Source organism: Ovis aries, chromosome 11, assembly GCF_016772045.2.
Source record: "Ovis aries strain OAR_USU_Benz2616 breed Rambouillet chromosome 11, ARS-UI_Ramb_v3.0, whole genome shotgun sequence".
Classification (NCBI taxonomy): Eukaryota; Metazoa; Chordata; class Mammalia; order Artiodactyla; family Bovidae; genus Ovis; species Ovis aries.
In genome coordinates this window covers 30,550,399-30,577,278 of record NC_056064.1, presented here as the reverse complement: position 1 = coordinate 30,577,278, position 26,880 = coordinate 30,550,399, and the positions used below count along the sequence as shown (strand labels likewise).

The 26,880-nt window shown below is 47.5% G+C and overlaps 1 long non-coding RNA gene across 1 annotated transcript; it reads left to right on the top strand.

Annotated features, from left to right (window-relative positions):
* The first annotated feature begins 442 nt into the window (after positions 1-442).
* Positions 443-12,461, top strand: LOC121820587 (uncharacterized). The gene is made up of 2 exons (XR_006061169.1): positions 443-1,015; positions 12,098-12,461. It is a non-coding gene; the product is annotated as an uncharacterized LOC121820587 (long non-coding RNA).
* The last annotated feature ends 14,419 nt before the right edge of the window (positions 12,462-26,880 follow it).

The window sequence follows — 26,880 nt, the reverse complement described above, 5'->3', positions numbered from 1 at the left end:
TGCACCCCACAATCTACTGGAATCACACAAATCAGCAAGACTACTGTCCACCCGCCCTAATCACCCAGGGCTGGGTAGCAGACAACTGGGACAGCCCCTGCACCCTACAAACTACTGGAATCACACAAATCAGCAAGACGTGAGCTGGTTTGGCCCGCCCTGCCTGTCCCTTCCTGCAGAAACCCCAGGAAAGGCTCTTGCCCATCGCACACCCACCCTTCCTCCTCTGCGTGACCTCCCCTGGCTGACCCTGGTGCCCCCCATGTGGCCCTGTCTTCTGAGCCTCCTGTTTCTAGGGAGCTGAGAGGATAATAAACACTTGACTTCTGGACGGGCATGTCTGTGTCTGCATGTCTCAGCATGTGGGATTAAAACAAATCTAGATACCTTTAAAACCCTGGCTGTGCTCCCCAGACACCCCATACCACACTCCCTTCAGAGGAGAAGAGAGCAGAGCTGTAGCTATGGGCTGCCACCAGCCTTGTGCTGAGCAAGTCGCTTTTCCTGTCTTCCTCTCCAGAGTCCAGCGAGGGGAGAGGACCCTGATAAACTCTCACGGGAAGCGGACTGGCCCTCCTTCTCCAGTGGGAGATCTCTATCCTTAACAAACTCGTGTCTATGTGAATGGGAGAAGAGAGAACAGGGGTTCATGCAAGAGGGGATTGGCTGCCGTGGGCCTGACCAGGACCCACGAGTTTCCCATGGGCCCAGCGGACACTGGAATGCAGCTGGGCTCGAGCCATCTTTCCGGTACCCCACCAAGAGGGCTGCCTGCCAGCCGGGCAGGCCTTGCTAATGGGCCTGACGGAGAATGGACAGCGGGCCGGAGCCAGGATGCCCATGTCAGGGAATCGGGCACTGGGGAGGCCCCACAGGGTGTTCCAAAGAATTCCAGCGGCACCCCAAGAGCGTCAGCCTCTGGGCCTCTGCCAGCCACCCGGAGCTTGTAACTGCCACTCAGAGCTGACCCGAGAAGCGGCAGCAGCTGCCTGCGGAGAAAACTGGAAGTGTCCAGGTGAGGGAACGAGGGGTCATCGGGGGTGGGGTGGGGCACGGGAGGGGTTTAATGACTAGAGGCAACAACAACAACAACAGAGCTTCAGCGAGCCATTTCTTGATCTGGTTTACCCGAGTGCTTAGTGAAAATTCAGTAAACCCACTATGATTTGCCCACATTTCTATGGAGATGCTATATTCCAATTAAAAAAAAAAAGAGTCAACCTTTGAAAGCACCCCCAGGACAACACACTTCCTCTCCAGGCCCTGGTTTTGCTGCTCCTCCCTTAACATCTCCACCTGGCATCTCCCCAACACAGGCACTGACAGTGTCCTTAATCCTTAGAGGGGGTTCCTTCTCCAACTCTGGGGAGGGACATTTCTTCACACGTGGGAAATGTTCAGCCCCCATTCGAGAGCCAAGCAGACCCACTGGAAACTTCTCTCTGTGCAGTTCTGTCCTCTCTTGTGCATGAGCCCTCTGATACGCACCCAGGGTGTCCCTGCCCTCCCCTCTCTGACTCCCCAGCCCCTGGTTGCCCACCCTGGGCTGCACCTACGCCTCAGGCACTCCTCAGGGCAGTCACGGGGCTCACCTCCTGTTTCCCCTTCATAGCCCCTGACCTCCAACTTGTAGGGACTTCCCCTGGTGGTCCGGTGGCTAAGACTCCATGCTCCCAATGCCGGGGCCCAGGCTCTACCCCTGGTCAGAGAATTAGATCTCACAAGCCACAACTAGAAAAGACCCCACATGCTGTAACTAAGACCCAGTGCAGCCCAATAAATAAAAACAGTGGTCTAGTATTGTTTAGAAAAATTAGCAAACCCTTAGTGTACCAGTTATCATCAGGTAAAAAGGGAGAGTAGCCCCCCCACTCCAGACTGGTGGTGGGAAGATAAATCTGTACCCCTTGTAGGCAACACAGTTACGGGTATTAGGATTTTTACATACATTTTCATCCATTGACCCCACTTCCAGGAATTTATCTACAGGAAATAATAAAGACGACATGCGAACAGCACAGTGACTATCATTATGGGACCGCAGGGCCCCCAGGGACAGCCAAGCGTGGGAGCCTAGGTCCCCAACAGCAGGCACCCGTTAAATCAGTTACGGTTCATCGGTAGGGTGGAACGATATTTACCCACTACAATATTACGGTAGAAAAAAAAGAAAAAGTTTACAATAAAGCATGCAAAAATATGACTTTAAAGAGACTATTTTAAGTGATCCCATTTTATAAATTTCATGGGCATGTGTGTGTCTATATGTACACACACACACTCTAGTATTGTTAAAAATATTCAAATCCAGATGGGGAATTCATGGGTGACTATCTTTTAAAATTTTATTCTTTCTAAAAATTCTAAATTATTAACATTTAAAAAAAAAAAAAAAAGCTTTTCTGAGAAAATAGAGTTGAAACATAAGTAAAACAGATAGCCAGTCGGAGTCTGTTGTTACAATGCAGGGAACCCAAAGCCGGTGCTCTGTGACAACCTGGAGGGTGAGAGGGAGACTGAAGAAGGAGGGGACATATGTATGCCTATGGCCGACCCACGCTGATTACGGCAGAAAGCATCTCACACATACACAGACACACACACACACACCTTAGACTGAAGAAGGAGGGGACATATGTATGCCTACGGCCAACCCACACTGATTATGGCAGAAAGCATCTCACACACACACACACACACACACACACACACACACACACACACCTTAGACTGAAGAAGGAGGGGACATATGTATGCCTACGGCCAACCCACGCTGATTATGGCAGAAAGCATCATACACACACACACACACACATACACACACACACACACACAAACCTTAGGCCAAAATTAATTCAAAATAAATGACAAAAAAAGAAAAGGCTACCTTTATTACTCTTCCCTGAGGTCTCTCTCATAGCTGCATTTTTAAATTAGAATGACAGATGTGACAGAATTCTGAATACAGAGTAAGGATCTAGTTCACCTCAGTTTGGAAGATTTTATACATGGTTTGGTCTTTTATCTGCAAACTCATAAAGAGATAAAGGACTTGATAGCAGCGTGAAAATGTGTCTCTGAAGATTTGAACTTACACTTAATGAGCAGCACAAAAATATATGCTATAGATGAGGTTATCACAGTCAGAGAAAAAAAAGAACTTTTATGACCTTGACATTTTTTTTTTTTCTGTTTACATATCAGTTGAATAAGTCAGCCACTGGATAAGGTCCCCTGGTATGGAAACATCCTCAGAGCTCAGCTGACTCTAAGCCTGAGAAAAACACTCACTTCTCTGACATTTACTGTGGTCTCTACCTGCCCTGCCCCACCGTCTTGCTCATGTCTTTTGGAAGCCACTGAAGTCACATGGTCTGATCTGGTAGATGGAGCTGCTGGGCATAGGAGGAGGGTGGTATTTAGAGTGCATTTGATTGGTACAGCTTGTCTGACACGCCAAAGATGTGTCAGGGGGAGCATTGGCTTAAGCCACCTGTGCTTCCCTTACCCCATGAGAGTCTGCACACATGTCCCTAGAGAACTGGGATTAACTTTATGCAGTGTAGCCTCTGCCCACAACTTGCTCACCCAGGGCCCCAGCAATGAATCCCGTCAGTCAGTTCTTCTCAGCCAGGGCTAGGAAAGGATGTGGGGACATCACTTAAGAAAGCCAGAGGATCACTGGGAATAGATTCTACAGAGCACACATTCACAAGGTGTGTCTTTCTAACCTTTGTGAGTGTCCTCTGGGCGTGCGTCTGTACTGACCGAACGCTTCCCTGGAGGCAGTCAGTTTACCTGCCTCGTGAGCAGACATTTAAGATGACCCCACATGGGCCACCAGGAACCAAAGCCACTGGAGCTGTAAGGAAAGGCCAGATCTGGTTTGGGCTTCATGCCAGGAACCCAGAACTTGGTCTAAGATCTGTTACACTACCACGTGACTCCACAGACAGCTGGAATGTGGTAAGAACAAATCAACAAGCTCCAGGTCCTAGAGGTCAGGGAGGGAACAGAAGATCTTCCCTGTACTCAACTCTTGTCATCCCAGGCCAGCTGTTTGTGCATTTCCCACAGGAAGCCTTCTTGTGAACAGTGACTTCAGATGGGCACTGCACAGACCACTGACCCACAGGCGGCTCTGGATATATTCACAAATAGAGGGGAGGGAACTTTCAGAGCTGGGCATCAGCCTACTGGACTCCATCATCCTCTGAGATGGAGCCAAACACACCCTCCAACACTTGGCTTCTGCCCCGTCAGAGCCTGTTCCCCAGGAGAGCAGACAGATACAAGCAGAGAGGTCCTGGATCCGAGAACGGCCCTTTTCCACCAACGTCAAACACGACTCCCTGCTGACCTGCCAGGAATGTGGATCCCGCTTCAAGATACACAGCCTAAGCCGGCAGCCGAAAGAGGGAATCTCCACGCAGCCTGAGTTCTGGTGTCTCCCCTGTGGATGGACAGCGTGTATACAGACTGGCAAGGAGCCCAGCCTCGGCCTCAAGCTAGAAGTTCAGGATTACTTGAGAAGTAGATGGGAGAGATAAAGCAGTACCTCCAAATATGCTTTTATTTTCCAGGGGAGATTTGCAAAGTGCAGATCCAAAGGGGGAGTCTCAGGCCACCATCCTGATGACACTCTGACCAGGACAGGTCCCGCGATGACCACACAGCCACCATGAAGAGTGCAGACAGTCCTGGCCATGCAAACCGCCCCCTGCCCAGAATTAGCACAGCTAACTTCTGACTATCTGAATAGCCTCTAGGTCTGCTTGGTCCAAAGTCAGTCGGGGAGAGGGGAGGGGATGGGGTTCCTGAAAGATCACTCTACCAAAAGGAAAGAAATGTGAACTCAGAGCCCTGGTGTCATTGTTGATTGTCTCTATGCTTCAGAAATTTGTCTTTCCAGCTTCACCTCCATTTTCACAGCCTTGGTGAACCAGCTTTGAGCTGAGGTCCCACGCAGACTGTACTGTTAGAGTTCACAAGGGGCTCGTACTGCTACTGCTAAGTCGCTTCAGTCGTGTCCGACTCTGTGCGACCCCATAGGCGGCAGCCCACCAGGCTCCCCCATCCCTGGGATTCTCCAGGCAAGAACACTGGAGTGGGTTGCCATTTCCTTCTCCAATGCATGAGAGTGAAAAGTGAAAGTGAAGTTGCGTCCGACTCTTCGTGACCCCATGGACTGCAGCCAACCAGGCTCCTCCATCCATGGGATTTTCCAGGCAAGAGTACTAGAGTGGGGTGCCATCGCCTTCTCTGCAAGGGGCTCATAGCGGTATAGTTAAAATAGGACCCATTGTGGTGCCCTGACAAACAAGGGATGAAGTCACAGTTGCCACATCGCCCTAGTGGGCATCCTCTTTTTCCTTAAGGTGATATCCTGTTTTTCCCTGCTGGTGCCAGTTTCTCAAGACTACATGACCACCTGACCGTGAGACCCCTTCGACTACGTGACCACAAGACTGCAGCTATGGGGTAAAGATAAACTAAGGCCCCCTCTCTTCAGGGCACAATTTCCCATCAATTGGCTATAAGAAGGGTTGGTTGTAAAGGGAGGGCACTCGTTTTTCTCCAAAGCCAGTCACTTTCTTTCTTTCTTCCTATAATAAATCTTTCTCTGCCTGACTGCCCAGCTTGCTCTCTTTTTCTCTGCACTCGCCTTACATGTAACAGTCTGTGATTTCTCCTGCCCCAAATATCCCCACATCCCCATTCCCAGCAGGGTGGTCGGGCAGAAGGGCGCTGGTTCTCAATTTGGCAAGAGGCCCCTCGTGGATGGCATGACCAGGCCCCATGTGATGGTTAGGGGGAAACACAGGGAGGGGGTAGAAAGCATCTTCTGCTCTCTCCCCAGAGCGCTGTGCTCCTTTCTCCTCCCTCAACTAGAATCTCTGCCCAGAAGAGGGCTAAGAGGAACGAGGACAAACGTAGTCTTGGGCGCTCGTGGCTCACCGTCATCTCAGACCTCCCCTGACGGTCCAACAAGGCTCTTTCCCTGGGCTCCAGTGGAGTCTCTGGCTCACTATTTCAAGAAACAAATTTTACGAATTCTCATTCCTGGGCTTTCCCGTGTTAGGAGTTACAAATCCAAAGTGCCCTACCATTTCCTTTGTAAATTAAGCAACATAAATAGCATGCCGACTCGGGGAAAGAAAATGCACGTCTGTATTAGTCAGAAGGAAAGGTATCAAGTTTACAAAAGGAGAGGACGCTAGACAAAACAGTGTCCAGTGAAGTTTAAGATCACAATGCAATGGCTAGTTTTACTTTAATCACCAAAAAAAAAATCTGACATTAGAAAATGTAGAAGACCTCAATAGACTCAGAACCAAGGACATCTTGATTGAAAGTCTTTAAAATTTATCTCCGAGAAGACTAAGCCCAGAAAGTGTTATAAGTGGATATTTTAGAACTTTCACAGAAGAAAAAAAAGAATTGTCTAATCCACACCAGAGAATGGAGAAAGAAATGAGAACTCACTTAGTGATTTAATTACAAAGAAGAGAAGTGAAAAGGAAAAACAGCAACTGTGCAGCTGAGTAACCAGCAAACACACCTCAAACAAGAGATGCAATTTCACACCACCAGCTATGCTGTGTACCCTTCACATGATGTGCCCACGAGAAGGGCGCAGAAAAACCCGTAAGCCCACTCAAATCATGAGAATACCAGACAAACCCTCATTGGGAGAAACTGTATAGGATATTCAGCCTGTACTGTCCAGGAACTGTCAAGGTCATTAAGCACTAGGAATGACAAACCAAAGTGATCAGAGACCATAGGAACCTGACAGCTGAATGCAACATGGTACCCTGCATTGGCTCCTATGATAGAAAGAACTTGAATAGAAAAAAAGAGTTGAAATCAAAAGAAAGTCTGGAGTTTAGTGAATAGTAATGCTTCTGAGTTTTGACCGATTTGCCATAGTAATGCCAGATACTGCATGAGGGGCACACAGGAACTCTGTTATACAAACCTGAAATTCCCAGATTAAAAGTGTAAATAAAAAGCCACAGAGGAAAACGTTTTATGACAATATGGGTAGACAGGAGAGATTTAGAGCAAAGACATTGTCTGCAGGCTGTGACTTAGCTGGTCATGAGATGGGAGGTGTGTCTCTGCTCTGAGAAACTCTGACCCATGACTTAAAATGTGGAAATGGGGGAGTGATGCTCTAGACACCTAGAGAGGGCAAGAGGGTGTCAGCAGTCCAAGGGTGCCCCTGTTAAAAGATGAAAACTTGGGGAACTCGGACGCAAATCAGGCTCCAATTTAGGAACCAAACACCCAACCACCTCTCTAGAGGGTTTTCTTTTTTCTTCCTTCACAGATTTTCATCAAGACACAGCCCAAACAGCTCGCTCTATGAAAGAACAGGATTTCTGGCACTCTCCTATCAAAACTGACATCTTACTTGGCCCAAGACCAAGGACTGCGATGCTTTAGCCCCTCTACTATCCCCCAAACGCTCCTCATACTATTCCCCAGGTATCATGAGCCTGGGGCTTCCTCACACACACCTGATGCCAGAAGCCCTTTCGCTTAACCCACTTTCTCCTCTCTGCCAGTCATCTGATCCCTTTTATTATAACCAGTGCTTTTTCTTTTTTTCACCACGTCTTCAGGCGTCAGGAATTACCTAGCTGCTCAATTCCTGCCTGAAACTCACATTTTGACTCAGCACAGATATTTAGCCATCAGGAAAAAAAGAAGCCTTCTTAGAAGGCTTAGAAACGAGCAAAAAAGTTTCATGAATGTCTTTTCCATTAAACGCTAAGTATACCCTTCCAGGAGCTTCCCAGATGGCTCAGTGGTAAAGAATCCACCTGCCAATTCAGGAGATGTGGCTTTCATCCCTGGGCCGGGAAGATCTCCTAGAGAAGGAAATGGCAACCCACTCCAGTATTCTTGCCTGGAGAATCCCATGGACAGAGGAGCCTGGTGGGCTACAGTCCATGGGGTCGCAAAGAGACACAACTGAGTGGGCACACAGCCTTCCAGGAGACTGGATTCCACAAGAATCTCTGATCTATGTCACCACTCTGTAAGCTGAGGAGAGTAATGTGGAGGACTCTTGAACTTAGAAATGCAAATTAATTTTGCCTGCTAAAGATACACTGGATCGGGATTTCCTTGGTGGTCCAGTGGTTAAGACTTTGCCTTCCAGTTCAGGAGGTACCAGTTTGATCCCTGGTCGGGGAACTAAGATCTCACATTCCTCTTGGCCAGAAAACCAAGCATAAAGCTGAAGCAAAATTGTAATAAATTCAATAAAGACTTTAAAAATGGTCCTCAAAAAAAATCTTACAAAAAATTTTTAAAAGTGATGTACTTGATTAATTGCCCTGTGGATAATGACCAGTTTTGTATCTATTAGAAAACTTTAGTATTTCTGATTGCCTACTTACACATAATGTTCTTTGACTTCTCCTCTGAACTGATTTTTTTCCTCTTACTAGATACTTCACTAATTAACAAGTTATATAAAAATGAACAGCTATTTATGTTTGTGTTAGTTGTGAATTTTTCCCTTTTAAGAAAAAAAAATTTTTTTTAACACAGCTTATTATCCTTAGACCAATAATTAGAAGCAGTACATAACCTGAGTATTTGAAGCAACGCAACCTTACTATAAATGACTCAGGTGTACAGTTTGGGGAAATCATATACACTAAAGTGCCAGTTTCAGATTTTCACATCAAAAAGCAGGCAAAACCATCAAACATCGAGGGGCCACATAAATTTTTGCAACAAGTGCCTTAAAACAGGAGTGGACCAAAATCCAGAGAGACCTTGCAGCGCTCCTGCCCTATGCAACGCCTCTGAAGGCATTAGAAGGCCCTGAGGCCTGGTCAGGAGACCTCAGTGCTATCTGATATAGAATTTCCAGCCACAGAGAAAGGAGGCCCTTGGGTAACTGTAATCTGAATAGAGAGAACCAGCATTCATCTACTCCACTGTCCCTTGGGAAGGAAAAGGAGTAGATTCCATGCTACTGGTGAATTTACAGATTCTGAAGGGCTGGAATCTTTTCAGCCTGACTTTGGGTCAGAAGCCCCAACCCCACCTTGCTTTGTTCTCTGACCATATATACGTATATAAAACACTCTGGACCGTCTTTCCATCCAGTTTTTTTTTAAGGGGTAACGAAAAATCTTCACCCTGCCTGGAAGGTGTAGGTTTCAGATGAAGCTGCTCGCTGTATTAACAGAACCCTTCAGGATCCTTTGCCAGGAAGGTCCCCGCAGTGAACAGTACCCATCCCTCCCCTCCAAACCCACAAGCCATTTCCCTATCATCTCTCTCATTAAACAGTCCCCCACTAACTCTAAACGTTTCAGAGATTATTTGAATGTCAAATTCGATATTCAACAGTACTTGGAGATGTAATTTACATTCACTTGCAAAAAGCTTAAGTGCCAGTTAGACCTTTTTATTGTTTGAGAAAATGCTCGTAAATGTTATGCAATGTCCCTTTGGGATCTGTGCCTTTCCCCTCCAGTTGTTTGTTTGTTTCAGGAAGGTTACACGGGTTTTCTTAGAGGGTCCACACAGCCTGGCTCTCTGTTCACTCCACATGGCCCCCAGGTCACTTCACAAACTCCCAGTTGAAGCCCAGTGCTGCCCCAGAAAGAGCAGGATGGTGGAGGCAGGGGGATATTTTTCTATGCAGTGTTCTCTTTAATCCCTGGGGAAGCATCCAGACTATGAAGTGGCTGTCACATGCCCTGGAGACTCTGTCCTAGTTTTTGGCAGTTTCGTGTAAAAACAGAGAAGCAGCACAGTGTAGTGAAGATCACAGGTTCTGTGGCATGGATTTAACAGCCCTGTGATGCACCCTAACCTGTGATTCCAAACCTCTTTGAGCCTCAGCTTCCTCATCTGTTAAATGGGGCTAGTATCAACCTTATCAGACTTTCTCAGAATCGACTTAATTTGGCTCAGATGGTAAAGAATCTGCCTGCAATGCAGGAGACCTGGGTTCGATCCCTGGGTCTCGAAGATCCCCTCAAAAAGGGAATGGTTACCCACTCCAGAATTTTTGCCTGGAGGATTCCACAGAGGAGCCTGGAGGGCCACGGTCCATGGGATCACAGTCAGACAAGACTTTAGGACTAATACACGTAAAGCTCTAAATCAGTGCAGGACACTTAACTCTTTAAGACTTAAAAACTCTTACACAAACTGTCGCACTGCCTAACTTTTCCATTTGAGTTGATTTGCTTTTTCTAGAGACAGGCCAATGTATCGAGGCAACATCAAGCTCTTGCAACATAGCAAGGCAACATCCAACATCAAAACGAGCATGGAGCTCATCATCTCTAAGACACAGAAACCACTTCCTGGTTGAGTGAGAAAAATCAGTGGTGTAGCTAAGACAATACCCCAGCAACGCTTATACTTTTCAGTCATTTGCAGCAGAAACTTGATAAGAACTTATTACAAGACAGCAAACTGGAGCCCCAGACTGACTCAGATACTTCAAGTGGCCCATTACGCCTCTAAAGATTTTTGAAGATTCTTTTTTCCATTACTGCAAATCTTTTGACTGCTTGATACTTTAGTCAATGCTATGCCCACATCTGGCAAATGACTCTTCCCCCTTCTTCGTGTTCCTGTTTCAGGGACTCAGGGGTCTTCCTGGTACCGGGCAGGCCAGCTCTGAACCCCATGCCACACGCAAAGCTGTCGCTCCATCAGCCGCTTCGCTCCATCAGCCGCTCCGCTCCCTCCCGACTCCTGCTTGTGTCTGCTCTCTGGCCAGTTTCTTCACGCACACCTGTCTCCAGGAGGCTTTCTGTGAAGTCCTCAGTCTCCCACCTGTCCCTTTCCTCTCTCGCCATCATTTTGTCCTCCACCTTTAACTCAAGCCAACACACACAGCACTCCTAGCAAGGGCAACAAGCGAAAAAACAACAATCCCCCAAACTTGTATTTCCTTTTCTCTCCTCACAACACTTGTGACAGCAAATGCATGGGGATTTTCCCCAACCAAACCCACCCCCCAACCCAAGTCTCCAGACACCAATTGTTGATCGTTAATTCAACTCTGACCCTAACTCCCCAGGGTCAGCACAGACCCCACAGGTTAAGGGCCCGGTCCCCTGAGACTGCTCCGATTTCAGAGGTTAGATGCAAGGCCCAGGCTGGCAACTGTACTTAGGTGGGGACTTCTCCTTTCTCTAGAAAGGTGTCTTGAGAACCAGGTGATGGTGAGAGGTCCATGCCCCAGCATTAAGAGTCTACCTTACAAGGTCAGAACTCTTTATAACCCAAAAAGTCGCCCCCATCACCCATGATCTCTTCCTCTCCTGTGTGCACAAAGCACTTTGCTAGTTTTTTTCGTCATGCATGCTTTTTCCCTTTGTTTGGCTATGACTTCATTGAAGAAAGAACTGCACGTCTTAATTTGGCTGTATCAATGAAAAAAGATCCATTTAGCTACAAGTGGTAATTTGGTTACAGTGGCTTTGAAAAATACATGTTAATTTTTCTCATTTGGTAAGAAGTTTGGGGGTAGGTAATCTGGTGGAGTTACTTAAATATACCCTTAAAAAACTGGGTTCTTTAAAAAAAAATCACCTTTAGCAAAACAGCCTTTGTCTTCATTCTGTGACCTCAGAGTCATAAAATGGCTGCTATACCTCCAAGCATCATAAATGTGTTCCAGGCCAAAAGGTCTTCTGGTTTTTGTTGTTTGGTTTTAAATCAGGAAAGCAAGATTTTCCAGGAGTGTCAGCAAGATGGTACCCATTTGTATCTCTTTGGCAAGAACTCTGTATCAGGGCCATTCCTAAACCACCAGCCAGCCAAAGAGAATGAGGTGATCATGACTAGTTATGAGATGCAGGACAAGTCTCTTATATCATGACTCAGAACAAGGTTCTGCCAAGCAATAACTCTGAATCTTACCTCTACAGACAAGAGCCTGCCCTTTCTGAGATCCAACTATCTGTACAGCGGCTGTGTGTCTGCTGTAACAGCTAACATTGCTAAGCACTCACTAAATGTCAGACATAGTCCTTAGGCAGGTCCATGAGTTCTCGTTTAATTCTCACAACGACCGCATGCTGTTAATCCTATTTTACAGGAGAAATGGAGCCCACTAACCTTCCACAGGTGTACAGCTAATGAACGGGTCACAGAGCTACGGGGATCCAGGCAGACCCACCACAGAGGCCGTGTCTCCAGCTTCTGCATCCCGCCGCTGCCCTGTACAGGGGGCAGTGACGTTGGCTGAATGAACACTTGAAACAATGAATGCCTTTTTCCCAGAAGAAGCTCTAACCTGCTCGGGGCTTCCCGCGCTGTTTGAAATCACTGTTCTCATCCATCTTCTTACTGGGGTCAGAGTGTTAGCACACGGACAGGATTTATGTCAGTTCATTGTGCTCTGAGGGAGAACAAAAAAAAAAAAACAAACATGACTTTCTTTCTGGGCTTCCTACATCACAGAGACTAAGTAGAAGTCTGGAGAAGCCTGAGCTTTATCAGCAGACTGAAGTAAAACAACTGTACGTACAGGGAGTCCAGGGCCAAGAAACGAACAAAATGCGAAGCACGTCCAGACTCCGGCTGCATCCCTGAAGAAGCTGGTAGCGTGTCCCAGGTCTGGTGGGAGAGGATCAGGGGGAGCAGGGGCCTCACAGATCAGAGAACTGAGTGGAAGACACTGTCCCAGCACAGGGCGAGCTGGAAACCTGTGGCCGTGAGAGGCCAGGCTTCCAGGGGACAGCTGGGCGGCCCTGCCAAACATCTCAGTATTTTGTCTACCGGCTGTGAACATCAGGACTGTGGACAAGTGACTGAAATGCTCTGGTCTCACATGGAGGTTTGGCACTGCTCCAGATGTAGCCGTGGTCCTAAGAACTCCCAGAAAAGACACAGACTCTGCCTCTAAGTGCAGACTCAGGACAGGGCTGCGCAGCCATAATTCAGTCTGATAAACATTTTCAATGTGAATTTCTTCTTTGGTGGGGTTGCCAGATTTAGCTAAATGTAAGTGTAGGACATGCCATTCCACTGGAATTTCGGATAAGCAGTAAATGCTTAGCATCAAAAACGGTGAAAACTGTTAGTCTCTCGGTCTGACTCTTTGTGACTCCCCGTACTATAGCCCACCAGGCTCCTCTGTCCATGGGATTCTCCAGGCAAGAATACTGGAGTGGGTGGCCATTACCCTCTCCAGGGGATCTTTCCGACCCAGGGATCAAACCCGGGTCTCCTACATTGCAGGTGGATTCTTTACTGTCTGAGCCACCAAGGAAACCCAAAAGTCTATCTTAAACACATGCTGGGGATATACTTACACCAAACATTCATTCAACAATGATGTGAAATGCAAGGTAAACTTTCTGTACTTTACCTGAAAGCCCTACTTTGGGACACAGAAACCCTGTCGTGTTTCTGTCACTATGCTCTATCCTGGCTTTAAAATGGGACAGACACTTGTCTCCTTGTGTTCTTGGTCAAATAGAAGCCAGAAAAGCACCCCAAATGGCCAGCAGGAAACCAGAACCACTGTCCCAGTCCTGCCTGCTGCCAATTGTCTGAGCTGGGACCAGCGGCGGGTGGAGGCCCACATCCTGAGAGCACATGACTCTTCCATCATGCTCCTCTGACCATGTTCTGGGCTCACCACTACTGGGCACGGCCACCCTGAATCTTCAGAAGCAGCCCTGGCACAGTTTGCACCTTTGACGGGTGTAGAGCCTGGAAGGTCACTGAGGTCCCAGCATCCACTCTCTTTTTCTGGACACAAAAATCCAGATGCATACAGCTAAGACAGAGTTGCTTCCACTACTGTGGAAATGATGTTCTACGTGAAGAGAGGAGGAAGACGGTTAGGAGAGAAGGCTACATTCCCTCTGAGTGCCCTCGAGCCTCACAGGCGGCCTGCTCTGGGCAGGGAGGGGAGGAGCCCAGGGCCAGACCACACAGCAGGCACTCCGCCTGTCAACGCTGGGAGGATGGAGCAGGGTCTCCACCACCGCCTCCCATCCTCTTCCACCAGCTCAAGCCTGTGCTTCTGCAGGCTTCCCTTCTCTTCCTGGCGGCTCGAAGCTGCTAGAACAAAGTGTTAGGAACATTCTCTCACTGCCTCCTCAGCTGCCAGGAACACCTAGTATTCTGAGTACAACTCAGATTTAGATTCTCACAACTGTTTCAATGCAGTTGCGAGGTTGGCCAGGTCCTCTCTCCACATCCAAGACGTGGAAAGGAGAAGTTTAGAATGTAGCAAAGCCACAACACCTGCCCCAGCTGTTCAGATTCTAGTGCTGGGCTTCACACCGCCACCTCTCCCCCTGCATCTCTGCTAACCCCTGCTGGATGAGCTGTGTCTGGAGGACAGGACACACACAGAGACTGACATCTACCAGGCAAGTGACCACACAGGGCAATAAGCCAGCCAACCCGAGTGGTAGACAAGACGGCAGGTACCATGAGCGAGCGAGGGGGCAGGTGGCCTGGGGGGGCATCTGACCAGGGTTCCTGGGGAACCCCACAGGCTGGGGTTGGGTGGCTTTCACATCCAGACCAAGTGAGAAGCGGCCACACTGGGTCCTGATACTAGTGATGCCAGAAGGTCACAGAAGAGTCGAGCAAGATCCTACCGCCCAGGAGCTGAAGTGCCCGCACCCACCAGGGGACTTTCCTGTTCGTGGGCGTATGTTTATAAAATGCCAGGAGATCTCACAAATGAAACAGGATTAGAGAAAGACCCCTCCCAGAACAAACATCACTGAACTGGGAACCAAAGTCACAGGGGCAAGGCACCCCCTCCAGATAACGCCCACCATGAATCAGAGGATGGGTTATTACACGGAAAAGAGTGAATGGAATGGATGAACCAGGATGAAGAGTCAAAAACGCCACAGTGCGTGAGGAGGGGCAGGGCGTCCACATGGGCTTCTAGGATCTGAATTTGAAGTGTGATCAGGCCTGTTCCCGTAACGCCGGTGAGCATGTGAAGCCAATGGCATGCCCGTCACTCGAGTCGTACAAGAACCCAGGAAGAACAGAGCCAGGGGGACACAGGGTAAGAATGGGAGAGCCACAGGTGCCCATGGAGGCAACACTGAGTAGCAACGCCCAGACCCTGGCCTCAGCACACTGACCACCAGCAACCAGAAGGTGGGCGGTCATTAGAGTCCACCTACCTCCTGGTGCCACTCCTCTCGGTCTCCTTGTGCTCTGTGACCAAGTCGGGGGAGACCTCCCTCCAGATGGCCTTCGGTCCCCACGCGGCACTCAGATTCTCAGGGCAGCTATCCATCTGTTGGTTTGACAGAAGGAACAGTCACCAACAGTGAGATGCAGGTGGAAGGAGCAGCTGGTTAATAAGAATAAGCCTATGGAGTAGAAGGGCCTGCAGAGGCTGCTCGGGCTGAAAGCAGGGCCCCTGCGGCCCGGCTGCTGCCACTGCCCTGGTCAGGATGGCGAGTCGGTGGCCCCCTTGAAACAGCACCGGCTTCAACTGGTTTTGTCTCCTTCAACAGCTTGTTGCTGTAATTAAGACTCGGGTTATTAGACGTTACAGAGACAGTACCGCTCCTGTACGAGACAGAAACCCACATCTCCAGGACGCCACAGAGCCAAGAACCCTCCATCTCTAGAACGGAAGCAAGCAGAAGCATTGCCACCACTGCCTTTTGTGAAGTGAGGAATCCTTCGAGATGGAAATTCAGCTTCCAGCAGCTCAAGTAGTGTCTGTGGACTGATTCCAGCCCAGCCCATTAGCTTCTAAACCAGGTTCGCTCTCCTAACATGCAACAAACCTAATGCTGAGACACCCATGTGTGCACCAAAGAGCGTTTTATTTACAAAGCAGCCCAGCACATGGACAGAACAACAGACTTGAAATTGACCTTCTAGAACACCAGGGACAGTTCAGTTCAGTTACTCAGTCATGTCCAACTCTTTGAGACCCCATGGACTGCAGCATCCCAGGCTCCCTGTTCATCACCAACCCCCAGAGTTTACTCAAACTCATTTCTAATGAGTCGTTGATACTATCCAACCATCTAATCCTCTGTCATCCCCTTTTCCTCCCGCCTTCAATGTTCCCCAGCATCAGGGTCTTTTCAAATGAGTCAGTTCTTCGTATCAGGTGGCCAAAGTATTGGAGTTTCAGCTTCAGCATCAGTCCTTCCAATGAATTGGGATGAAAGGGAATTTCAATGAAATCAGGATTGGTTTCCTTTAGGATAGACTGGTTAGATCTCCTTGCAGTCCAAGGGATTCTCAAGAGTCTTCTCTAACACCACAGTTCAAATGCATCAATTCTTCAGTGCTCAGCTTTCTTTATAGTCCAACTCTCACATCCTTACATGACTACTGGAAAAAGCATAGCCTTGACTAGATGGACCTTTGTTGTCAAAGTAATGTCTCTGCTTTTCAATATGCTGTCTAGGTTGGTCATAGCTTTTCTTTCAAAGAGCAAGCATCTTTTAACTTCATGGCAGCAGTCACCATCTGCAGTGATTTTGGAGCCCAAAAAAATAAAGTCTGTCACTGTTTCCATTGTTTCCCCATATATTTGCCATGAAGCAATGGGGCTGGATGCCACAATCTTAGTTTTCTGAATGGTGAGTTTTAAGCCAGCTTTTTCACTCTCCTCTTTCACTTTCATCAAGAGGTTCTTTAGTTCTTCTTTGCTTTCTGCCATAAAGGTGGTGTCATCTGCATATCTGAGGTTATTGATATTTCTCCCGGCAATCTTGATTCCAGCTTGTGTTCCATCCAGCCCAGTGTCTCTCATGATGTACTCTGCATACAAGTTAAATAAGCAGGATGACAATATACAGCCTTGACGTACTCTTTTCCCAATTTGGAACCAGTCTGTTGTTCCATGTCCAGTTCTAACTGTTGCTTCTTGACCTGCATACACATTTCTCAGGAGGCAGATCAGGTGGTCTAATATTCCCATCTCTTTAAGAATTTTCCACAGTTTGTTGTGATCCATACAGTCAAAGGCATTGGCATATTCAATAAAGCAGTAGACTTTTTTTTCCTGGAAATCTCTTGCTTTTTGATGATCCAACAGATGTTGGCAATTTGATCTCTGGTTCCTCTGCCTTTTCAAAATCCAGTTTGAATATATGGAAGTTCATGATTCACATACTGTTGAAGCCTGACTTGGAGAATTTTGAGCATTACTTTGTGAGCATGTAAGATGAGTGAAATTGTGCAGTAGTTTGAACATTCTTTGGCATTGCCTTTCTTTGGGATTGGAATGAAAACTGACCTTTTCCAGTCCTGTGGCCACTGCTGAGCTTTCCAAACTTGCTGGCATACTGAGTGCAGCACTTTCACAGCATGATCTTTCAGGATTTGAAACAGCTCAACTGGAAGTCCATCACCTCTGCTAGCTTTGTTCGTAGTGATGCTTCCTAAGGCCCACTTGACTTCACATTCCAGGATGTCTGGCTCTAGGTGAGTGATCATACCATTGTGATTACCTGGGTCGTGAAGATCTTTTTCGTACAGTTCTGTGTATTCTTGCCCACCTCTTCTTAATATCTTTTGCTTCTGTTAGGTCCATTCCATTTCTGTCCTTTATTGAGCCCATCTTTGCATGAAATATTCCCTTAGTATCCCTAATTTTCTTGAAGATATCTCTAGTCTTTCCCATTCTATTGTTTTCCTCTATTTCTTTGCACTGATCACTGAGGAAGGCTTTCTTATCTCTCCATGCTATTCTTTGAAACTCTGCATTCAAATGGGTATATCTTTCCTTTTCTCCTTTGCCTTTCTCTTCTCTTCTTTTCACAGCTATTTATAAAGCCTCCTCAGACAACCATTTTGCCTTTTTGCTTTTCTTTTTCTTGGTGATGGTCTTGATCTCTGCCTCTTGTACAATGTCATGAACCTCCATCCATAGTTCTTCAGGCACTCTGTCTATCAGATCTAATCCCTTGAATCTATTCATCACTTCCACTGTGTAGCTGTAAGGGATTTGATTTAGGTCATGCCTGAATGGTCTAGTGGTTTTCCCTACTTTCTTCAATTTAAGTCTGAATTTGGCAATAAGGAGTTCATGATCTGAGCCACAGTCAGCTCCCGGTCTTATTTTTGCTGACTGTATAGAGCTTCTCCATCTTTGGCTGCAAAGAATATAATCAATCTGATTTCGGTATTGACCATCTGGTGATGTCCATGTGTAGAGTCATCTCTTGTGTTGTTGGAAGAGGGTGTTTGCTATGACCAATGTGTTCTCTTAGCAAAACTCTATTAGTCTTTGCCCTGCTTCATTCTGTACTCCAAGGTCAAATTTGCCTGTTACTCCAGGTATCTCTTGACTTCCTACTTTCACATTCCAGTACCTTATAATGAAAAGGACATTTTTGGGGGGTTTAGTTCTAGAAGGTGTTGTAGGTCTTCATAGAACCATTCAACTTCAGCTTCTTCAGCATTACTGGTCAGGGCATAGCCTTAGATTACTGTGATATTGAATGGTTTCCCTTGGAAACAGATCATTCTGTCATTTTTGAGATTGCATCCAAGTACTGCATTTTGGACTCTTTTGTTGACTATGATGACTACTCGATTCCTTCTAAGGGATTCTTGCCCACAGTAGTAGATATAATGGTCATCTGAGTTAAATTCACCCATTCCAGTCCATTTTAATTCACTGATTCCTAAAATACCGAAGTTCACTCTTGCCATCTCCCGTTTGACCACTTTCAATTTGCACTGATCATGGACCTAACATTCCAGATTCCTATGCGATATTGCTCTTTACAGCATCAGACTTTACTTCCATCACCAGTCACATGCACAACTGGCTGTTGTTTTTGCTTTGGCTCCATCTCTTCATTCTTTCTGGAGTTATTTCTCCCCTGATCTCCAGGAGCATATTGGGCACATACCAACCTGGGGAGTTCATCTTTCATTGTCCTATCTTTTTGCCTTTTCATACTGTTCACGGGATTCTCTAGGCAAGAATACTGAAGTGGTTTGCCATTCCCTTCTCCAGTAGACCACGTTTTATCAGAACTCTTCACCATGACCAGTCCATCTTGGGTGGCCCTACCCAGCATGGCTCATAGTTTCATTGAGTCAGACAAGGCTGTGTGATCAGATTGGTTAGTTTTCTGTAATTGTGATTTTCAGTCTGTCTGCCCTCTGATGGAGGATAAGAGGCTTACAGAAGCTTCCCGATGGGGAAACTGGGTCTTGTTCTAATGGGTGAGGCCGTGCTCAGTAAATCTTTACGCCAGGGATAGCAGTATTTAAGGGGGCAGATCCCTGGGAGGCATGGGGAAAGCTGATTGTCTGTAGGGGTGAGACTCCTCCTGCACAGGCACCAGACACTCGCGCGTGGCCAGTGGAAAGGCCAGTGGTCCTATCCAGTCCTAACTGGTTCAGCCCAAATTAGACCCAGCTGATTCCAGTCTTCCTGACTAGGCTGCTTAGGGACCCTTGGACCCACTTCCCAGGTGGCTCTGCAATAATCTGTCTACAATGCAGGAGATGCGGGTTCCATCCCTGGAGGAGGGCATGCCAACCCACTCCAGTGTTCTTACCTGGAGGATCCCACGGGCAGAGGAGCCTGGAGGATTACAATCCACGAGGTCACAAAAGAGTTGGCCATGACTGAGTGTACACACACACACACACACACACACACACACACACACACACACACACCCCTTGGAGAACATGCAAGTCTTAAAGCAACCTTGATTAGTGATGCCAGGTGAAACGATTCTAACGCATGACTTCACTTTCAAGTTTGAAATTTTCCCCAGTCCCTTAGATTTCATCCCAAACCGTGGATCTGGAGATGGATTCAAGCCCTGCTTCCTGACTCCTTGCCTATAGTTGACCTTCAGTAAAGCTCTTTCCTCAGGAGCTGGTGCCCTAGTCAGGATCGGGCAGTGGGCTCTCTGCGGTAATAGCCTGGGTACTGCATCCCGGCTCACCTCCCACACCTTCTCTGTTTGGTCCTCTCTCGCTCCCAGCCTTCACTCTCAGCTTACCCGCTCACACTGACACCTGTCTCAGCTGTGCTCTCCAGGAACGCAGGCTGAGACAGGGAGGCAGAAGACGGCCTGGCTGTCTTCGGGCTCAGCACCCTCCCGCTCCCCTCACCGCAATGTTCGGTACCCGTGTCCTCCCCACCTCAGGCACCCAGGACAGAGCAGCCTCCAGCGCCCAGCCCTTCCCCCTCACAAGCCCGCTCCTTGTCTCCGGTTCCGTCTATCTTCCCTCTCTTGCTCCTTTTCCTAAGCAATTTTTTCCATTTTGCTTTCTTACATCAATCCAGCACGGTTTCTCTCTTTGCATGAGTTTCCTCTGGCTGCTGTAACAAATCATTGCTCACTAAGTGGCTTAAGACAGCCAGGAAGTATTATCTTACATACATTTGGAGGTCAGCAGTCCAGAATGGGCTTTCCTGGGCCAAGAGAAGGGTCAGGGGATCACACTGCCTCCAGCAGCTCTAAGGGAGAATCTATCTGCTTGTCCTTTCCAGGTCCAGGGACTCCTGAGTCCTCAGCTTATGCCCCTTCCAGCAGTTACACCCCTCCAACCTCTGTTTCCATCCTCGCGTCTCCTTTTCTGACCCTCCTGGCACTCTCTTCTGTCTTTAAGGACCTCTGCGATTAACCCAGGACAAACTTCTCATCTGAGACTCCTCTGCAGAATCTCTCTGTGTGCATATGTTCACACACTCACTTCGGTCATGTTTGACTGTTTGGGACCCCATGGACTGTGGCCTCTGTGCATGAGATTCTCCAGGCAAGAATACTGGAATGGGTTGCCATGCCCTCCTCCAGGAGATCTTCCCAATCTAGGGATCAAAGCTGAGACTCTTACGTCTCCTGCATTGGCAGGCAGTTTCTTTACCACCAGCGCCACCTGGGAAGCCCTACAGAATCTCTTTAGCCACCTGAAATATTCTCAAACCCCTGGGATTAGGACTTGGACATCTTGTGGGTCATTAACTCTTTCCCACATCCTTTAAACTCATTGTTTTAGTAAAAGAAAGAAACTCTAATGCTCCCCAATCTTCATCTTTGCTCATCTCAGCATCACAAACCCCACTTGCCCAGCTTGGAGGACACCCCCTATTAAGAGGGATTCACAGCTTCGATGCTTTTAAAATGTACAGCAAATATGTTAAGAGAAGTCATCTCAGACCTCCCTGTTACTGTGCAAGAAATTTTTTTATGAACTTAGGACACTGTATTTACATTTTAGCATATTAACCTCCAGACAATTCAAATTCACACTTTTAGGGAGTGGATTCTTGGGATTATTCCATCCCAGAAAAATAACAAGGTATCGTTTTCTGATATATTTCTGGGAATTGGGATTTTAAAACTCCATTTTCTTCCACTATTGCAACAACTCTCAAGGTCAAGAAATTTGGCCTGCGGTCTCATTTTTTTTTTTCTTTCTTCTGTTGCAATGGAGTCAGGAACACAGCCACCACCTTGTACATAAATATTTTTCATACATGTGGACATTAGTCCCAGGATCACAGAGTTTGGGGCTGAAAACCACTGTGTGGATGACAGTTTATCCGCTTCATTTTCCAGATAAGCAAACAGAAAACAGACAAGGTCTCCCAGTCTGGCAACTATGGGAGTTGTCTCCTTTTCTGCTCCTCTTCTCCAGGAGAAATAGTCTTGATTCTTTTCATATTTCTCTCACCATCCTTGCCTTCATCCATCACTTTTCTCTAGGGTTCCTTGACCTTCTTGAGAAGACCCGGCCTTCTGCATGGTGTGACGACAGCAGGTGGGGTGGGGCCACTATAGCGTCACCGCTCCCCCCAGCCCTGCACACAGTGGAAAGTCTGCCATCCAGACCACATTCCTTGGCAGGCCTGCGAGCAGAAGCTGTGAGACGGATGTGTCTTTCCCTCTTTTCCAGCTCACACCATCTAAGTGTGAGGCAGGGGCCTTTCTGTCTTTAGTGCAATGATCCTCTGTGGTAAACTGCAAAAGCTGAAAAGTCTGTCCACAGACGGGAACAAGACACCATGCAGGATTTTGGGACTCGAGACCAGGAGGGCTGTGAGGGATCAGACAGGTCCTCAGGTCACAATCAAGAAGTTGGCCTGTACCTATTTGATGCTGAAGTCTGCTGCAAAGGCACATGGGAAATTCCCCCAACAGCATGAAATGCCTCCTGTTTAGCTCCAAGCCTTCATGGTGGGCCTGTGGTACAGGCTTCTCTGCCCATCCAGTCACAGCCGTGGTCCACCATCAGCCTGGTCACCACCATTGCATGACCCTGGTTAATTTATTTGCGTGCATCTGATTTGTTTATATTTACTGTCTGTTCCTCTCTACTCGCACTCCCCCGACAGGATCCCCTGCATTTATTTTTTTCATTTTTGCCCAGATCAAGTTTATCCTTGGATGTATTTCTGTCCTAACGGTGAAGTGGCTGCTGGCAGCAGGAACACAGCCACAGATGAGAACTGTATCCCATAAAGGGACTGATTTTCATACCCCCTGAGCCCTGGGTACCAGTCCCCGTGGACATAGGAGCACTGTGGGCCAACAAGCTAAAGCAAGGAAGATGGGGTGTCCTGGACTGGCTTACTCCACACAGGGCTAGCCCTGGAGCTCCAAACAAAACGTGGGGTAGACAGGCCATGCAGGTGGAAGGCTTCCCAGAGAGACATTCGGCTGCCACTGGGGGGAAGAGGGAGACAGATGGATGCTAAATGCCCAAGCAACAAACCCCTGCAGAACCAGTCAACCCCACCTTCCCAGCTACCAACCTGCCCCTGAATCCACACTGGCCGTAAGTTTCAAGCCAAAACATTAGTCGAGGCACACACATGTGCTCTGCCGTGCTGTGCTTAGTCGCTCAGCTGTGTCAGACGCTGCGACCCCATGGACTGTAGCCCACCAGGCTCCTCTGTCCATGGGATTCTCCAGGCAAGAATACTAGAGTGGGTTGCCATGCCCTTCTCCAAGGCACACATATATTGTCTCATACTGTATAATTTGTTTCAAGCAAAGACTCAGTTTTCCAGGAGATTTCTGTTACAGACTGAAAATATTGTTACAAAACTCTACTTTGAATGGCCCTATCTGGAAGTCCCCAGGCTTCCCAGAGGCTCGGCGATAAAGAACCCACCTGCCAATGCAGGAAACATAAGAGGTTTGATCCCTGGGTCAGGGAAGATCCCCTGGAGGAGGGCACGGCAACCCACTCCAGTATTCTTGTCTGGAGAATCCCATGGACAGAGGAGCCTGGTGGGCTACAGTCTGTGGGGTCGCAGAGTCGGACACGACTGATGCGACTTAGCACACACACACGCATCCGGACGTCCCTACAGTGGTGCAGAATTGTCCAAGGACTTTTCCAAAATTTTAAACCACAGCTTCATTAGGGCAGATGAGAAGGACAGCCTCATGTCTGAATGGCTTTTTTATAGCATCTGAAAATGGTTCTTTCAACTGTGAATCATTTTTTTTTAAGTTGGTTTTGATTTAGAGAATTGCTTTACAGGGAGGAAGGAGCTGTTGGCTGCATTCCTTCAAGAGAGGGATGGGTCAAGATATATCTGGACAATGTGTTCAGATGAAAAAAAGGAAAAATTCAGACTGGCTCACAGGTTTAGGGGAGAAAAACGAAAACGTGAATTTTGTGTTTGAACTTTGGTTCTCCGCTGAGGTTCATTCACACATAGATTTCCTAACATTGTTTCTCCAGCTCTGTCCTCCCCCCTTTAAAAGATCTGGTCCCTGTGTGTTGATAAATGTGTATCATGCCACACCAGCCCTGGAGGAAAAATGCTGACCGTCTCAAGGTCTACAGTGAGAACTTCCTCACCCGGGATGCTAAGCTCTGAGATGCGGACGCGGTTCTCCAGCAGATGGCCAGGGCTCGGCATCCAGCAGATGGTTTCATCGGGGAGGTCAGGGAGGAAGGGGACTCTGGGGCAAGGCTTCTGGAGCTGGGAGGCTCACTGTGTGCTGGGAACACAGCCCAAGAGGAAAAGGTCTGCACGCTGCAGGAGGGGAAGGAGGGTCAGGGCTGTGACTGTCTGCATGGCCGGCTGAGCAAGGAAGGTGAGCAGGAACTGGGTAGGGAGACCAGGGGTGTGATGGGGGGCAGGTGAGGGAGGGAAGGCAGTCTGCAGCAATGGGGCACAAGAATCAGGTAGGAGTGGGAGGGTCAGGAGTTTCTGAAGGAGAAAGTTTACACTGAAACTTCACTGAGTCCCTAGGGAACTGGACCAGCCGAGCAGAGGAGAAGGAGGGGTTATGGGAAGCAGAATCAAGATGATAGACCTCTCATCCTTCTTGTGGAATTCTCATCCTCCACCCCCTCTACTTTTCCTCTCTGTGCTATGGGTGGAATTGTGTCTTCAAAAGATATGTTGAAGCCGTAACTCCCAGCATCAGAGGTGACCCTACTTGGAAACAGGGTTGTTGCAGACCTAAGTAGTTTAGTCGAGACTGTACCAGAGCGGGTGGGCCCCTAACCCAACATGACTGGGATCCTTGTACGAAGAGGAAATCTGGACAGACACACACAGAGAGGAGAAAGATATGAAGACACAGACACCACGGAACCTGAAGACAGGGAGGCAGTCCTGTTGCCATAAGTCAAGGAACATTTGGGGCTCCAAGAAGCTGGAAGAAACAAAGAAAATCTGCCTTTAGAGCCTTCAGGGGACATGTGGCTCTGCTGACAGCTTGAATTTGGACTTTCAGCCTCCAGAACTATGAAGCAACAAATCTCTGTGGTTTTAAGGTACCAGTTTGTTGTGCTTTTTTATGGAAGCCCCAGAAAACAAATACCCACTGTTTTGATGATGTTCAATCTCAGCCAATTCAAGGAGAGAGAAACAAAGCGATCTTCAATCAATGTTTACACGGATTAGCCAAAGTCTACCTGGACATCCACTGTCTCCACGGATGGCCTTTGTTCCGCTCGCCACCGATTTTGATGCAGGATCCTTTCTGGTGTGAACAGAAAATGGAGCCTTCAATATGGATTTTTTTCTAAAGAGCTCTTTGTCATAGAACCCTTTCCTCGCCATCTCTCTGAATCCTTTCCTATTCTTGAAGTAGCTAAAAGAGGACTTCCCTGGTGGCCCAGTGGTTAAGAATCTGCCTGCCAACGCAGGAGACGTGGGTTTGATCCACGGGAAAGAGTCCATGTGCCACAGAGAAGATTCCACGTGCTGTAAGGCAACTAAACCCGTGCGTCACAACTACCAAGCCCGCACTCTGGAGCCCAAGAGCCACAGCTACCGAGCGCACATGCCCTGGAGCCTGTGCGACACGACGAGGGAACGGCCGCAGTGAGAAGCCTGAGCACCACCACTCAAGAGCAGCCCCACTTGCTGCAACTACAGAAAGCCCGCGCACAGCCAAAAATAAATACATAAAAAAATTTTAAGTAGTTGAAAGAATCTACGTGTTGCAGAACAAGTTCTCAGAAATTCCTGATCAGTACTGGCATCTGGTGATATTTCACCTGTCTGAAAGTTTGTATCTGCTGTATCTTGATGCTGAAGACTTTATTTCAGCAAATGTTGAAAGATTAAAAGATAACAGAGGCTTTCAAACATGATCAAGGAATGAGAACCTATTAAAAAAAAACACACACACACAACAACCAAAGAGATTTGAAAAAAGAACAAAACATAATTTCAAAAAGTCAAATGTAGACTCACTAGAATGAAAAACATGATGGGCATGCACTGGGTAAGGCTCAACAGCCACAGGAAGAGATCTGGCAATAATAATTCAATCCATTAAAAAAGAGGAGGGTGCTTTTTGCTCTGATGTCATAGACTGAGTTGAGCATTTCATGTTGGGAGGCAGCTCTGCTCCATGCGGTTGTTCAGGGTCACAGGCCCCCTCCATCTTGCTTGTCATCCGTCCCCTAAGACATTAACATCATCTGGTCACGGGCACAGAGCATAGAATAGTTTCTTCTTCCAATCCTTTTTAAACTATTTACTTCTATAAAATACCTCCTCCCCCCAGAAAATGAACGACTTGGAAAATGATTACATGCTTAGGTATTGTGACAAGGCTGAACTGCTATAAAGGGTCAAAATGCTTTTCCCTCCATTTTTAAACTAATCCCATTCTAAGTCATGAGTTTATGGACCGTGGAGCTTTACACACTTTTCATCTTACCAAGAGGAGACAGGCTGTGGAAGAGACATGCCCCTTGTCCGCACCACATCCACTGACATCAACTGAATGTTGCTTAATGACCCAGCCACACCAACTCTAAGCTGTCTGGGAAATGCCGCAGAGCTGAGGAGGCAGGTGTCCAATCACAGTCCTATTAACACAAAAGAAGGAGAGAATGATTTATTGCATACAGCTAGTGGTCTCCATCACAAATGGGTTACAAAGCATATTGGATGGAGTACATCAGAATCTCAGTGAGCTGAAGGATGGAACCAAAGACATTATCCAGAAGACCTTCTAAAGACAAAGAAATGGAAACATAAAAGGCATGCTATGAGTCTTGGAAAAGGCCCAGTGGAATGGGGAAGAGACAATATTTAAAATATAGACCAAAAATCTTCTAAAATTGTTGAGAGATTCACGAAGCTCAGTGAATCCCACTGGGTGCTGTTGTAAAGGCTTTATGTATTAACACAGTCAGTGCACACAAGGGAAGTTATTGTTATCACTATTTTACAGAGGGGGATGTTCAAGGCTCAGAGAGGTTAAGTGATTTGCTCAACGTCACACAGCTATCTAGAGGTTTCCCAAATGGCGCTAGTGGTTAAGAACCCACATCCCAGAGGGAGATGTAAGAGACCCGGGCTAAATCCCTGGGTCAGGAAGATCCCCTGGAGAAAGAAATGTCAACCCACTCCAGTATTCTTGCCTGGAAAATCCCACGGAAAGAGGAGCCTGGTGG